The sequence below is a fragment of the Triticum aestivum genome, chromosome 6B (assembly GCF_018294505.1).
Source record: "Triticum aestivum cultivar Chinese Spring chromosome 6B, IWGSC CS RefSeq v2.1, whole genome shotgun sequence".
In the NCBI taxonomy this organism is placed as follows: Eukaryota; Viridiplantae; Streptophyta; class Magnoliopsida; order Poales; family Poaceae; genus Triticum; species Triticum aestivum.
In genome coordinates, this window is record NC_057810.1 from 552,210,769 (window position 1) to 552,228,124 (window position 17,356).

Genomic DNA, 17,356 nt, shown 5'->3' on the forward strand with positions numbered 1-17,356 from the left:
GCGGCTGCTGCCTCGGCCAAGGGCGGCGATGGTGGGGTGCGGCAGCCGGCTCTGCCTCGGGCTACGTGGCGGCGTTCGGCGGCGGCGGCCGGGTCTGCGGCGACACATCATCTGACCTCGGATCGGCAGTGGCGGCATGGAGGGCCTAGTGGTTGGGTCGACACCATGCGGGTTGTGCCCTCCGGACAGATCTGATCTCGCCGGTGCGGCCTGCTCGTTGTGCAGCGGCTCAGATCAGCGGCGACCCGTGCACACATTACGTGATGGAGGTTCTTCGAGCGGATCCGGGTGAAAACCTTGTGCTCGGCTTGATGCTATGACCGGCGTTGGTGGCACCCTGTTGTGTCATTACCTTCTTGAAGGCATCGTCGTGGAGAAGCTCTAGACCTCTATTCGCTACCTCTGGGGGAAACCCTAGATCAGTTGATCGGATGACGGCGACGCGTTGGTGTCGTTTCCTCCTTGGGGGCGTCATTCTTGGAGGCGTACACGGGATCGAGGGACCAGCGGGAGCCTTTTTGGTGGAGCGGTGCTTCATCCTTCACATTGATGACGGCGGATCTCGGCGGCGTGGTGCAGTGGAGACTCGGCGCCCGATGCGCGGTGATGGAATCGCGCAGGTGGAGGTAGTTGTCTGGTGTCAAGGTGGCGTCGATAACGGAGTGACCTGACAAGGTAGAAGCCTCAATATCAGCTCTGAAGACGGACATGTGGAAGATGGTGGCGACGACACATGTGAGTGCGTCAGACCAGTTTATGCCCCAGACCCGGTATATGGCTCGGCTGGGGCTTCTGGCTTTTGATGATAGGATTAGGTGAGTAGTCTGGGTATGTGGCTCAGGTAGCACCCCTGCATCATTTGGATAGGAGTAGTGGCATATGTTGCCAAGACGGCGGATTCAGGCATATCGTTGTAATACTTTGTAAGGTCCTCGAGAATAATCAATAAAATGGCCGTATGCATCTCCGAGATGCAGAGGCCGGGGGTCATCCTCCTTTTCTAAAAAAAAGCTTGCCCAAGTGTTAGATTCCACATATAAGCATTTTTTTTGCTGCTAAGTTTACTCTTATAGTTGAGTAATGATTCTGGATCTTTGGTGTTCCATCCGTTTTTTTTAACTTGATTCAGATTTGAGAAAGGCTAAAGAGAGAGTGGTGGCAGATACATGCAGCCCCTAGCTAGTACTCCCACCATTCCTAAATATAGGTCTTTATAAAGATTTCAATATGAATCACATACGGATGTATATAGATGCATTTTGTGTGTAGATTCACTCATTTTGTTCTGTATATGGTCCATAGTAAAATCTCTTCAAAGACTTATATTTAGCAACGGATGGAGTAGTTGCATAATGCATGGATTGAGTTAATTCGTCAGAAGAAAAATATGTATAGAACCATCTATACTTGAACCATGTTGAATTCTCTAAAATTGTTAATCCTAAACCGTACCTGATTTTGAGTATGATCTCGCATCCTGCGTCTTCAATTTTGAGTGTGATTTTGAGTATGATCTCGCATTCTCTAAAAGTGAGAACTTAAAAAATGATTTTAAAAATTATTACATACCATAACCATTTTCATGTTCTTACGAGACAAGGTAAATACATTACCTTTTATTTCTATAGCCACATGCACGAATGATAATCTTTAAAAAAAAATCTAGTTGTTGTCATTTCTTATATATCATTCCAAGATTACGATTTTTCTCGGATTTTATGAAATCTTAACGGTTGCAAAATCACCAGCGAAAACGTTCGTACTAGATTTATATCTCAAGAACGTGAAAAATATCCATGTCGGTCTTGCAACTGATATAGAATAGAGCTGAAAAAAAAATTATTTTAGAAATATGAGTATTTTTCATGTTAAAAAGCTAGAAATATCAAAAATATATCTTGCATTTATTCGCAAAATGAGGCACATGGCCATATTTTTGTGGATGAATGCATGCAAGACCCTTTTTTCCGCAAAAAATAATAATATAACGCAACTGATTCCGCAACAACGTGTGTAGTACTACTCCCTTTTAAGTTACCGTCCTACCTTTACTAGAAGAACGCCCGTACGTTGTAACGGGACCACATTAACTTTAAGAGTTCAATATTACGACATTGGCGACCTTTTTTACCATCAAATCCTCTCACACACACACTCCCTCTCTCTTCCTCACTCTCTCTCCCCCTCTCCCTCTCTCTAACACACACACATCCATCTTATTGGGTACGGGACCATAATCCATCTATTTCACACACACGCGCTAGTGCATAACAATATGGATTATGTGTGTTATATTTGCCACCAGAACTGAGGGAATTAATTTCATGTAAATCGGCCAGCCACAGCTCCAAGAATACACGGAGGAGGTGGCCCGGGTCAGCGTCGGCGCCGTCCGGCGCGGGCCACGGGCCCGCTTCCAAGTGCACGTGCAATGCACGTCTTCACAAATATTATAACAAGATGTGAGAAATCACATACTAACACGATGTTGCAATCAATTTGTAATTAAAGAAGTCAAAAGTCTTTTTTCTTAAACCAGAATTCCTTATGCTGGAGTTTAAACAAACCCCACAATAACATGATCAATTTTTTTTTTGCTCCACTTATCACCTAATTAAGCAAATGCATGACTTATGAAGCGGATAAGAAATCATGTTAACTTGGAACTAAAATTCCAACAAAAGAGTGAGGAACATAACTTTTTATCATTGCTCTGAAGTCTGAACCTCCCCCTATTTGTTAGTGAAATGTGAGTATGCTTGGAAGATAATAATTTCTTATGCAACATATGCTTTTACATCTGAAAGAGCTACAAAATATGTTGACCTACCTATGTGCACTACATTCAGCGTAGCTCTGATGTGCACTGCCCTCGCTCTTGATTAGTTGCCGCAGTGACACGCATCTACGCCAACAAGCTGGGGAAACAAATGCAAATGTTACACCGAGTCAAAATCAACCATCCCACAATCGTAACAATAGAAAAGATAATAACCAAAATTTAACAGAAGAACTACTGCTTGGCTCCCAGATCCATCTCGATAGCCCTTGATCTGGCTGCTGAGCTTCTCCTAGCCGCCTCAACATTACGTCATTAACAAACATGTAGTGGATGCCTAGTGGGACAAGGATTAAGAAATAACATGAGGTGAAAAATACGATGGTTGTCAATTCCATAAGACGATCCAAGTAATTTGACAAAACAGATCGGGAGCATCTTGTATAATCTCAAAAAAGCAACTAAAAATATGAGAAATGAATTGATGAAAATTAGCCCCTGCTCTCATTCATGCTCGCTTTTGTAATGGGAGGCAAGGAATGGGGATACCGGGAGAAGAAAGGATCACATGGACGGCAAGCCTCCACCACCGGCAAGTGGGGTTGCTTCACATCCAATCTCCACGGCCGCCGCCTCCATGGGGATGAACTCCCATGTTCACAACCAGGCTCCCAATCGGCCGCTGCCTCGCCGACCTTGACGACGAAGTAGTCCCTCCCTTCGATCCCATTCGCAACAGAGGCAACACCCATCCCAGCGGACGGGTCCGCGGTGAGATCCCTACTGGATTGTGGTCGTGCCTCCCCAAACCTCACCGCGGGACACATGAGAGGGCGTCGTTGCCATGGTCAGGCTTGGATGGGGAAAGGAGGCGACATAGCAGCAACGGCGCCTTCGCTGGGATTGGTGGCGACGGCGGCGGCGAGCGAGCGGGAGGTCGGCGGCGGCGAGAGAGTAGGAGGGTGGTGGCGGCAGTCCATCGGCCGCCGTGACGTGAGAGGAGGATGGGGATGGGGCCGTGATCTGGACGTATGGAGCGGTCGAGAGGAGGGGAAGCAGACGGCTGGGTTTTTCCATCGTGCGGGGTTTGGGGGAGGTCAAATGAGAGGGGGGTTTTCGTGCGGGAGGCAGAGCAACGAGGGCGGATGTAGGGAGACGGGACGCGGTTGGTTGGCAGGAAAAGGAAAGCGACGCATTTTTTAGGCAGTAGAGATGATTGATGATAAGAAAGGGAAAATCACATCAATATAAGGAAATATCCCATCAATACTTGATTGATTGTGATTTATTTTTTATATGGTAACTAATCTGATCATCAATACTTGATTGATTGTGATATATTTTTATATGGTAACTAATCTGATGGGTTTATGTGGGTGGTGAAGCGAAAAGGCAGGTGGGAGGGAGACGAAATAAAACCAGCGAAATAAAACCAACAAAAGTGGTGAGGCGAAATAAAACCAGCGAAAAATAACCGGCGGACTATTCACAAGCGAAGCAGACGGCTGGGTTTTTCCATCGTGTGGGGTTTGGGGGAGGTCAAACGAGAGGGTTTTTTTCGTGCTGGAGGCAGAGCAACGAGGACGGATGTAGGGAGACGGGACGCGGTCGGTTGGCAGGAAAAAGAAAGCTACGCATTTTTAGGCAGTAGAGATGATTGATGATAAGAAAGGGAAAATCACATCAATATAAGGAAATATCCCATCAATACTTGATTGATTGTGATTTATTTTTTATATGGTAACTAATCTGATCATCAATACTTGATTGATTGTGATTTACTTTTATATGGTAACTAATCTGATGGGTTTATGTGGGTGGTGAAGCGAAAAGGCAGGTGGGACGGAGACGAAATAAAACCAGCGAAATAAAACCAACGAAAGTGATGAGGCGAAATAAAACCAGCGAAAAATAACCGACGGACTATTCACCAACTGCTATACTAGGAGTAGAGATCTCACTCACTGCCTCCAAGGACACCAATTATTGTGGTGCTTCCATTCTCGCTAGCTCTCTAATTAATCAGCTAATCAAGTCATAGCTCATCGATAGGTCTAACATTTTTTTCTCTCCCATCAGTCAGGACAGAGTGGCTTCTAGCTATGGCAATCTGATGGAATACTTAGACTACCCACAGTAAGAGTAGCGTAGGTAGTAACTTCACACATCTATAGACAAAACAGATGATATGTCGAGTAATTAATGAGGAAAGACGGGCATGTGATAACATAGCTAGTTACTGTAACATCACATATACCAAGACAAGATGAGTCTATAATCTAATAAATGAAGTGTTGTATGACATCATACATATATTACTTTCCACTATAGAGGTAGTAATATAGACTAGTAACATATTCATATTACTAGTCTAAGTTACTACCCATTGTGACTAGTCTTAGAGCATCTTCAACAGGCGCGGAAAGTGCGGCGCGCAAAAAAAGCATTTGCAGCGTCGTTTACGCGAGTTTTTGTGCGTCGAGGAGTGCTGGCTCCAGCAGCCGCTACAAAATAAAGCACGCGAGCCGCTCCCGCAGAAGCGTTATATTTGTCCTCTTTTCTACTACGACTCGATACACATATAGGCATAGATAGAAACTTAGATATTAAATAAATGATAGATTAAAATGATAGATAGATAGTACATAGGTAGATTAAACCGTAGATGAAAAATGATACATAGATAGTGCGTAGATAGTTCATAGCCTCCTCCTGCGATAGATAAAATGATAGATAAAAAACTACTCGTCATTCTCCTTCTTCGACTCGGACTCCGCCTCGGTGATGTCCTCCTCCGACGTCACAATGAAGACGTCAAGGTACCGGTCGTCTTCGGAGCCCCGGGACGACGCTGCTCCTAACTCGATGTTGAACTTAGCGGCTGCCTTCCATGTCCGCCGGTCCTCGCGATAGGCGGCTCGCTTCACCCTCCTCTTCTCCCTCTCCACCCTCCTTTGCGTGAAAAACAATTGCTCGTTGATGACGTCCTACGGGAAGCGTTTGCGTCATAGCGCCATGGCTTCCTCGTCCATCTCGGCGAGGCTGAGACGGCGCTCCCGCCTCCGGTTCTCGCGACGATCCTCGTCGGTGAGAAGCCGCAGGGGAGGCGCCAGCTCCTGCGCCATCTCCCGCGTCGGCACCTCCGGGAAGTTCATGTCCCTTCGGGGATGCCGGAGGCGCCACGCCGCCGCGTCGTACGCGCGGGCGGCCTCGTGGGCGGTCTCGAAGGGGTCGAGGCCGAGGTGCACGTCGCCGGACCGTATCTCGGCGGAGAAGGCGTCAGACGGGCACGCGCGGATGCCGCGGTAGCCCGAAACTCCCCGGCGGCGCGGCGCATGGTGGCGCATCGACGGCGAGGCGAGAAAACGGCAGAGGGAGCGATGAGGAGAGAGCGGTAGAAGACGCGTGGCGAGGTGAAGAGCGATGGAAGGGCGTGTGGCGGGCGCTGCATTTTATAGGCGCGCCGGACGTTGCGCGCCAAAACAAGTGCGCGCCCTCCCGCTTTTTCCCGCGCGCCAGAGTTTCCCATCTTCGCTGGAGCGTGCGAAACTGTCCCGCGCGTGCTAAAATCTCATTTTACCGCGCGCGTTTTTTTTGCAGCCACTGTTGGAGATGCTCTTAGAACGGGTGACAACTCAGCAGCCAATGCGATGGAGTATCTCGAAGTACAAACCGTATTGTCGAAACAATTGAAAAATGCAGGTGCCGCTTCGGGAAAGTGGTAATTCATATTGCCAACCAGGCCATGGTTCGTACCAGTTTAAAATCTCATCCAAAAGTACAGATCCGGTATGTTAACGTGTTGGGAGCCTTTTGTCAAACAAATATAAAATTTACGTGCATGCTTTGATTCTTCAAATTTGAGAACCGAATGTACTTGCACCCTCCATTATTGGCTTAATATATATTGCCCTGGACCACCTCTATGACTGTTCCAAATTTTCCCGTAGCTTAGCAAATGCACTACAGGAATCCAAGTTCCAACAGAACACACAAGGCCCAATGCCCTACGGCCAAAGAGCTCCTGCAGCAGTGGTGCAAAGGAGAACACGTACGTACGCGCATGCATTATCGATCTAGTCTAGTTACACACACTCCCCCAACTTATGATCTCCTTCCTTTCGCCGGATGAAGTTAAAAAGACACATACGTGCACGTGTGCAGGCAGAACAAGCAGCCAGGGGCGGGCCCAGGAATTGAAGGACGTGTATTCAAATTTCGAAAAGATTTTTTTAAAGCCTATATCCTTCTTTTTTGGCGCGTATAACCGATTATGGCAACATATTGTACTAGTTCTAAACTATATAAGAAGTAAAAAATTGATCAACATATAGAAATAAAAATTGTTCATAAAATTGTTCAAAACTGTATAGACGTGTTGCCGCATCGACGTGGCAGGTCTTCTAAAGTGTGAACTACCATATATATATCATCAAGTTTCAGAGTACTTTTTTTATAAGTACTCACTCTCACAATTACAAAATCACATCACAAACTGTAAATAATATGAATGTTTTATACTACTGAATAACCCTATCTTAACAGTAACAGTTCATCCTTATGAATCATGACAAACAAGTGTCAAATTACAATATCTTATATTGTATGGAAATAGGTGGTCTCTCTCAAACAAGTCTAAGAATTCAGTACTTGCTTATGAATTCAGTATAAGAATCCTATTACCGAAATAAGAAGCCAATTAGTCAGATTAACACCCTTGTACCTCTGTACTGTTCAGAAGGAAAAATTGAAGATTTTTGTTGCTAGACAGTGGAACTGCGGAAGAAGTACCGAATTCTGAATGTCTGGAGAACAATAGAAGAAAACAATATCACACGCAGCACGCCGGGCGCCTGGACTGCGCGGCCGCCGTCCGCCCCTGCTTGTCTCAGCTGCCACTCGCCGTCCGTGGTCCGCCCCTGCCTGCTGCGGCCGCCGTGCGCCCCTACCTGCGAGATCGGAATTTTGGGAGGCGATGCGGCAGTTCAGACCACAGTACCTACTGTTTTAAATACTGTACCTAGCTTTATTTCCCATATTACTAGTTCTATTGGTGTTAGCTTAGGTAGGAGTCCTGAGGAAATAGAGCGATCTATTTCTATGATTAAGGAATTAGAAAACTCTAGAAGTGATTTATTTACTGCCAGATTAAGGAAAGAGGATAGAAAAGATAATGATACTGAGTCAAAACTGGATAGTTTTGACCCTGATGCTATTAAGAACTTAGCTTCTGATTCTGATTCTGATTCCGAAGAGGATGAGGATCTAAGAGAGGAAATATTGATGTTATCTTCTCTGTTTAAACCTAAAAGAAAGGTTTGCACTGGTGCATTCAGTGTTAAACCAAAGGTTCGCTGTAATGTTGGTAATGATACCTGATTATATATAAAGTTTTTTTTATGGCTGGTATTTTTTGGAATGCTAGAGGATTAGGGGAACCTGAAAAGAGAAGATTTCTCGCAGAAACTATCTCGGAGCATAAGCTAGAATTTGTTTGTATTCAAGAGACAAAAAAGAGTGCGTTCCCTGACCCCTGGCTGGCTGGGCTTAGCGGCCTTTTCACCTTTATTTGGCTTTGGCAGCCATCTGTTGGTGCTTCGGGTGGCTTGCTTATGGGGGTTAGAGAAGATTTATTTGAAGTAGATACTTGTGTAGCTAGTAAATACTTGACTAGGATGACTCTTATGGATAAGAGGACGGGCTTCAAATGGAATCTGGTCAATGTCTACGGAGCTGCTCACTCCAGAGACAAAGAAGATTTTTTAATTGATTTTGTGCATATGCTTGGGTATAATGATCATCCTTTTGTTGTTGGCGGTGATTTTAATATCATTAGGAGGAGCAAAGATAGGAACAAGGTCAAGAAGCTCCCTAAATGGTCTTTTTTTCAATTCTATTATTGAGCATTGGGGCCTGAAGGAGCTTGAGCTTTCTGGGCGAAATTTTACTTGGTCGAATAACCAGATTGATCCCCTTTTTGTTAAGTTGGATAGGATCTTAGTTAGCCCTGCCTGGGAGTTAAAATTTCCACTAGTTACTGTCAGGACACTGGTTAGAGGTGTCTCTGACCATGCAGCCTTGCTTATGCATAACGGGGTTAAAACCGTTACAGCTAATAAACCTTTTTGTTTTGAATTATGTTGGTTTACCAGAGATGATCTTGCCGCTGTAGTTAATAAAATTTGGCATTCTAATGTGAATGGCAAGGATAATTTGGCCATTTGGATGCAGAAAATGAGGAATTTGAGAAGATGCCTGAAAGGCTGGAATCTCAATGTGGAGGGGGCTTATAGGAAAAAGAGAAACACTCTAAGTTCTCAACTAGATGATCTTGATAGGAGATGTGAGCTAACTGGGTTATAGCTGACTATGAACTTAGGAAAGACCTTCAGCGTAGTTTGAATAAGATTTGAGAGAGGAGGAAATCAAATGGTATCAGCGCTCTAAAGAGAGAGAGATCTCAGGGAAGGGAATAACATCACTAGATATTTTATGATTAAGGCGAGCGGTAGGAAAAGAAAGAACAAGATCTTTCGTTTTATGCAGGATGGGGTTATTATCCAGGGTGATAAAGAGCTACTGGACTATGCTACCAAGTTCTATAAAGAGTTTTTTGGTCCTGTAGACCTTTTACCTATTTCCCTAAGTATTCCTATTCCTACTTGTTTAGATATTAAAGATAAGAAAATGTTAACTGCTAGATTCTCCTTGGAAGAGATCAAGCTTGCTGTCTTCTCTATGAAACGCAACCGAGCGGCTGGCCACGATGGGATGCCTGTTGAATTCTACCAAGTATTTTGGGATTTAATTTGCTTTGATCTACTTCAGCTGTTTAATGATTTTTTTGATGGCAAATTGGACCTCTCTAGGCTAAATTATGGTGTTGTTACATTGATTGCGAAAGGCCAGGGGGATGATAAGATTCAGATGTATAGACCTATCTGTATGCTTAATGTTCCTTTTAAGATTTTTACCAAGGTTTTGAACACTAGAGCTATGTTAGTTGCGGACAAGATAGTGTCTAAGATCCAAACAGCATTCATTAAAGGGCGTTATTTGTTGGATAATGTAGTAATGTTGCATGAGACCATGCACTATCTTCATAGAAACAAGTTCTCCGGTGTGCTTTTTAAAGTTGATTTTGAGAAAGCTTACGATAAAATTAACTGGGACTTTATGCTTTCTGTGTTAGAAATGAAAGGGTTCCCTGAAAAGTTTATTCAGTGGACCAAGTCAGCCATTGTTGATGGGAAAGTCGCTATTACTTTAAATGATATGTTGGGTAATTATTTTACTACTAGAAAAGGTCTAAGGCAGGGGGATCCCTGATGGGGTTATGTACCTAGGGTAGGGTCATGGACCTGATCCAAGTACCTTACCCAAGGACATCCTTAGAAGAGGTCGCCTTCCAGTCGACCAACGAAGGACTCACTCGACTGACTTGAAGGACTCGACCACGAAGACTCACTCGACCACCAGGAGGTCAAGAGGCACTCTGCACTGCAACGGCCTGTAATTAAGTAGGCTTTATGATAGTAAAGACACTTTATGTGGGGCGTTACCGGTAACGCCCCAGACTTAACTCACCTTAAACCCTCTCCTACGTGGGCTGGCTGGGGTCCTGGCGCACTCTATATAAGCCACCCCCCCTCCACAGGCAGAAGGGTTCGGCACCTTGTAACTCATATACTCATAATCCACTCGACCGCCTCCGGGCTCCGAGACGTAGGGCTATTACTTCTTCCGAGAAGGGCCTGAACTCGTACATCCCTTGTGTTTACAACCTCTCCATAGCTAGGACCTTGCCTCTCCATACCTACCCCCCACTCTACTGTCAGGCTTAGAACCACGACAGTTGGCACCCACCGTGGGGCAGGTGTTTTAGCGATTTTGTGGAGAAGTTGCGATTCTTCCGAGTACTTTCATCATGGTGTCTGCTGGAGTTTTGGTCGGGGGTCAAGAGATCTGTCTCGGCACTCTCACCTTCATCGCCGACGACTCCGCGTGGCTCCAGGAGGCTCCACTCGACGTAGATGCGCTCCCCGTCCGCGGTGCGACGCATTTTCGCGCATGTGTCCGCGGCGTTCTGCTGCGGCAACCGTCGACCCAGTATCGGTCGGCTCCTCCATCGTCCACCCTCCCGGTCTCCCGCCAGCGCAAGCGCTCGGGCCGGTCGAGGCTTCAGCGATGGGTGAGGCACGCGGTGGCTCGCCAATCGGCCACCACCCAAGTTGCGGCAATCGAGCCCGACGAATCCCTCTACGGCTTGTTCGATCTGTCGACTGGCTCCGTAGAGACTGCATCCGAGTGCGGTAGCAGTGATCCAGTGGCGGAAATCTTGATGGTCGACGGGCCCCGCAGTCCCCCTGGCTTCGCCCGTGATGGTGGAGCAGGTGACGGAGGCGACCCCGCACGAGGCCACGAAGAGTACCAGCCCGAGCCACTCGACTCTCTGCAAAGAGAGGAACTTCGCCGCAGGAACGTGGATGCCCTGCGTACTCCCATCGCAGGAGAAACCCCCGAGGCTCGTGCCTTGGAGGAGGCACGTCTGGCCAATTTGGCCGAACGCACTCGACTGGAGAATCTTCAGCGAGCACTCGACGAGCGCGCGCGGCAACGAGTTCCCGACACCAGTCGACGTCAACTCTTCCCGCCGACTCAGGTATATCGAACCCCAGTCCAGAATTTAGCAGCTGCGACCCGTATAGCAGAGTCCATCCAGCCTTCGCAGTCGGAAGCTGGCAGAGGTTTGCTGCAGATCAGGGATCTGCTCCGGGCAGCAGGAGATCAGAATTCAGCCGTGTCTCAGTCGCGCAACAGAATTCACAGTCGATCCGTCACTGCGAATACGGTTCAGTCGGCTCACAGCCCCAGATCGCCTCCGCGGCGTGAAGGGCGCGAGAATCGGCGAGATCAATATGGCGACCGACTCGACCGAGATGATAGGCGTCGAGCGCCCAATTCCCCTCCGAGGGGTGGGTCTTACGCTCCTCGGTGGCAAGATGACAGGCGTCAGTACAGTACAGGGCGAAGGGTTCCAGTCGACCCCAGAGAACCAGGCTTCGATGCGCGATCCATTATCGTGCAAGGTTTGGTCGACCGGAACAGAGCCCATCGGGGCGGACTCGACAGAGATGCACCCACAAGCAGTCGAGTGCATGTTTCTGGTCCTGAATGTTTCAGCAGAGCTATCAGGGCCGCAGTTATCCCTCCCAATTTCAGGTTGGCAACAGGAGTCAGCAAGTTCACTGGTGAGTCTAAGCCTGAAACTTGGCTCGAAGACTACCGAGTGGCAGTTCAGATTGGTGGTGGGAACGACGAGGTGGCCAGGAAGCATTTGCCCCTCATGCTGGAAGGTTCTGCCAGGGCATGGTTGACTCAATTACCTCCTAGCAGCATTTATGCTTGGGAAGATCTGTCCCGAGTGTTCATCAGAACGTTTGAAGGGACTTGCAAGCAACCAGCTGGATTGACAGAGTTGCAAGTCTGCGTGCAGAAGGCTAATGAGACTCTCAGAGAGTATATTCAGAGGTGGATCACTTTGCACCACACTGTGGAGAATGTGTCTGATCATCAGGCAGTCTGCGCCTTCAAAGATGGCGTCAAGAACAGAGAACTGAGTTTGAAGTTTGGTCGAACCGGTGACATGACCTTGAGTCGGATGATGGAGATTTCTACCAAGTACGCCAACGGCGAAGAAGAAGACCGACTCCGAAGCGGCAAGCACAAGCCGAGTCAGTCGGAAAAAGGAAACACCAGTCGGAAACAGAAGCGGAAGGCTGAACCGACAGCTCCTGGAGAGGCTCTGGCCGTGACTCAGGGAAAGTTTAAGGGGAAACCAAAAGGATCCTGGAACCCCAAGAAGGTAAAGGATAAAGAAGGGAACGACGTAATGGATATGCCATGTCACATCCACACGAAGAAAGACGAAGAGGGGAATATCATCTACCCGAAGCACACCACTCGCCAATGTCGACTCCTGATCCAGCAGTTTCAGGGAAAACAGTCTAAGGACAAGGAGAAGGAGTCGGACAAGGCTGAAGACAAGGAGGACAGTGAGGAAGGATATCCGCATATCAACTCCACTCTGATGATCTTTGCAGATGTGGAAAGCAGGAGTCGACTGAAAGTCATTAACCGAGAGGTGAACATGGTTGCCCCAGCAAAAGCAAATTATCTGAAATGGTCTCAAATACCCATCACATTCGACCAATCTGATCACCCGACTCATATTGCCACCCCTGAGAGGCAAGCTTTGGTGGTCGATCCAGTTGTCGAAGGCACTCGACTGACAAAGGTGCTGATGGATGGTGGAAGCGGGCTGAATTTGTTGTATACAGACACACTGAAAGGAATGGGCATTCCGATGTCCCGACTGAGCACTAGTAACATGAGCTTTCATGGAGTTATACCAGGGAAGAAAGCCGAGTCACTCGGCCAAATAGCTTTGGACGTGGTGTTTGGTGATTCGAAGCATTTTCGCAAAGAAAAGTTGACGTTTGAGGTCGTGGATTTTCAGAGTGCATATCATGCCATTTTGGGGAGACCAGCTTACGCACGGTTCATGGCTCGACCATGCTACATGTACCTCAAATTGAAGATGCCCGGCCCCAAAGGAGTGATCACTGTCACCGGTGATCGGAAAAAGGCAGAAGAGTGCTTTCAGAAGGGCTCCAAGATTGCCGATTCCCAGGTGACAGCGGTCGAGTTCGAAGAATACAAGCAAAACGCAGATCCTAGTGACTTGCTGCGATCAAAGAAACCCGCCACAGAGTCTGCATTCCAGTCGTCCGGTGAGACGAAGCCTGTTCACATTCACCCGACCGACCTCGATGCAGCTCCGACCCGCATCTCCACAACACTCGACCCAAAATAGGAAGAAGCGCTCATCCAGTTCCTCCGTGAGAACTGGGACATTTTTGCATGGAAGCCCGCTGACATGCTAGGTGTTCCCAGGGGACTGGCTGAGCATCGCCTAAGAGTCGACTCATCTGCAAAACCAGTCAAAGAGCATCTTCGGCGGTCCGCCGTCCAGAAGAGAAAAGCCATTGGTGAAGAAGTGGCTCGACTGTTGGCGGCCGGATTTATCCGAGAGATATACCACTCCGAGTGGCTCGCTAATGTCGTCATGGTTCCTAAGAAGGACAAGTCGCTCCGAATGTGCATTGATTTCAAGCACATCAACCGGGCCTGCCCGAAAGATCATTTTCCTCTCCCTCGCATAGATCAAATTGTTGACTCGACAGCGGGATGCGAGAGGCTATCTTTTTTAGATGCCTACTCCGGGTACCACCAGATCCGTCTGTACGGACCCGACGAGGTAAAAACAGCTTTCATCACTCCATTCGGGTGCTTCTGCTATATCACCATGCCATTCGGCCTCAAGAATGCCGGAGCCACATTTATGCGAATGATTCAGAAGTGTCTACTCACTCAAATCAGTCGGAATGTGGAAGCATATATGGATGATATCATTGTCAAGTCACGAAAAGGTTCCGACCTGCTCGCTGATCTCGCCGAAACATTTGCCAACCTCAGAAGATATGATATCAAGCTCAATCCATCAAAGTGCACATTTGGAGTTCCTGGTGGCAAGTTACTCGGTTTTCTCGTTTCCGAACGGGGAATCGACGCTAACCCAGAGAAGATTGGCACTATTCTCCGAATGAAATGCCCTGTGCGAGTGCACGATGTCCAGAAGCTTACTGGATGCTTGGCTGCATTAAGTCGATTCATCTCACGACTCGGTGAAAAGGCATTGCCTCTTTACCGACTGATGAAGAAGACAGACAAGTTCGAGTGGACTCCAGAAGCTGATGCAGCGTTTGCCGAGCTAAAAACTCTGCTCTCCACCCAGCCGGTGCTTGCTGCTCCAATCAGCAAAGAGCCTCTGTTGCTCTATATCGCAGCCACAGGACAAGTCGTCAGTACTGTGCTAACGGTCGAGCGGGAAGAAGAAGGAAAAGCTCTCAAAGTTCAGCGCCCAGTGTATTATTTGTCTGAAGTCTTGACTCCATCCAAGCAGAGATATCCTCATTATCAGAAGCTTGTGTATGGAATATACATGACCACAAAGAAGGTTGCTCATTATTTTTCTGATCATTCCATCACAGTCGTCAGCGACGCTCCACTATCAGAGATTTTGCACAACAGAGATGCAACTGGTCGAGTGGCCAAATGGGCGATTGAACTTCTTCCCCTTGATATCAAGTTTGAGGCAAAGAAAGCCATTAAGTCCCAGGCAATAGCAGATTTCCTCGCCGAGTGGATTGAACAACAGCAGCTGACTGAAGTTCACTCGGAGCATTGGACCATGTTCTTTGATGGCTCTAAGATGTTGAATGGTTCCGGTGCTGGGGTTGTCCTGGTTTCCCCCAGAGGAGATAAGCTCAGATATGTGCTCCAGATTCACTTTGATTCCTCCAACAATGAGGCAGAATATGAGGCCCTCTTATATGGGTTGCGCATGGCCATTTCACTCGGCGTCCGTCGCCTGATGGTCTATGGCGACTCGGATTTAGTGGTCAACCAGGTGATGAAAGAGTGGGACGTGAGAAGCCCAACCATGACTGGATACTGCAGTGCAGTGAGGAAGCTGGAAAAGAAGTTCGAGGGGTTGGAGCTCCATCATATACCCCGACTGAAAAATCAAGCAGCTGATGATCTAGCAAAGATAGGTTCCAAGAGAGAAGCCATTCCGAGTGGTGTGTTCTTGGAGCATATACACACTCCGTCAGTCAAAGAAGATCCTTTCACCGAAGAAACTCCACAGCCCAAGAGTGCCACAGATCCGACTGAAGTTGAAGTCCCAGCGGTGGTCGACTTGATCATGGAGGTTTTGGTGGTCATTCCCGACTGGACAGTTCCGTATGTCGCATATATCCTGAGAAAAGAGCTTCCGGAGGATGAGGAAGAGGCTCGACAGATCGTCCGTCGATCTAAGGCCTTTACCGTAATCAAAGGACAATTATACAGAGAAAGCGCGACTGGAGTTGGTCAGAAGTGCATAACACCAGAAGAAGGTCGACTCGTCCTCAATGATATTCACTCGGGGACCTGTGGTCATCATGCGTCCTCTCGGACCATCGTGGCCAAAGCATACCGAGCCGGATTTTACTGGCCAAAGGCGAATGAGATGGCAAAAGATATAGTGGATAAGTGCGAGGGATGTCAGTTCTACTCGAATATGTCGCACAAGCCTGCGTCGGTCCTGAAGACCATCCCACTCGTCTGGCCTTTCGCAGTATGGGGACTGGACATGGTCGGTCCTTTGAGAACAGGACGAAGTGGCTTCACGCATGTACTGGTGGCAGTCGACAAGTTCACCAAGTGGATCGAGGCTAAACCAATCAAGAGCCTTGACACTGGTACTGCTGTTAGCTTCATCAGGGAACTAATATTCAGATATGGAGTCCCGCACAGCATCATTACGGATAATGGGTCGAACTTTGACTCAGAGGAATTCAGAGATTTCTGCAACTCCCAAGGCACACGGGTCGACTACGCTTCAGTCGCCCATCCGCAGTCGAATGGACAAGCAGAGCGAGCTAATGGACTGATTCTTAAGGGATTGAAGCCTCGACTGATGCGTGATCTCAAACACGCGGCTGGAGCTTGGGTCGACGAACTTCCCTCGGTGCTTTGGGGGCTGCGGACCACACCTAATCGGTCGACCGAAAGAACTCCATTCTTCTTGGTCTACGGAGCTGAAGCAGTCTTGCCGAGTGATCTTCTCCACAATGCTCCTCGAGTTGAAATCTACAACGAAGCAGAGGCTGAACAAGCGCGGCAGGACGCAGTCGACCTTTTAGAGGAAGAAAGGGATATGGCTCTGATCCGGTCGACCATCTACCAACAAGATTTGCGTCGTTTCCACGCTAGAAATGTGAGAGGTCGAGCCTTCCAGGAAGGGGATTTAGTTCTCCGAGTGGATCAGCACAAACCACACAAGCTTGCTCCTTCTTGGGAAGGCCCCTTCATCGTCACCAAGGTTCTCCACAACGGGGCGTACCGTCTTTACAACGTCGAGCATAATATCGACGAGCCCCGAGCTTGGAACGCGGAGCTACTCCGCCCATTTTACACTTAAGTTTTATCACTCGGATGAGTTGCAATAAAGTACTTCTGTAGTTCATGGACCTCAAAATAATAGTGTCATAGTTCCTCCATAATTTCTGTCACTTTTTATTTTTGTCCAAATAAAATTCCTCCTCAGTGGGTGACTTAGCCGCGAATCCGTTTCGCCTAAGTTTGTAAAAATCCTACCGAGTGGTGAGCCAGACTCTCACTCGGAGGCTTAGCTGTGAATCCGTTTCGCCTAAGTTATCAAAATCCTACCGAGTGGTAAGCCAGACTTTCACTCGGGGGCTTAGCTGCAGCCCTGTGCTCGCCTAAGTTATCAAAATCCTACCGAGTGGTAAGCCAGACTTTCACTCGGGGGCTTAGCTGCAGCCCTGTGCTCGCCTAAGTTGTAAAAAATCCTACCGAGTGGTAAGCCAGACTTTCACTCGGGGGCTTAGCTGCAGCCCTGTGCTCGCCTAAGTTGTAAAAAATCCTACCGAGTGAAGAGCAAGCCTC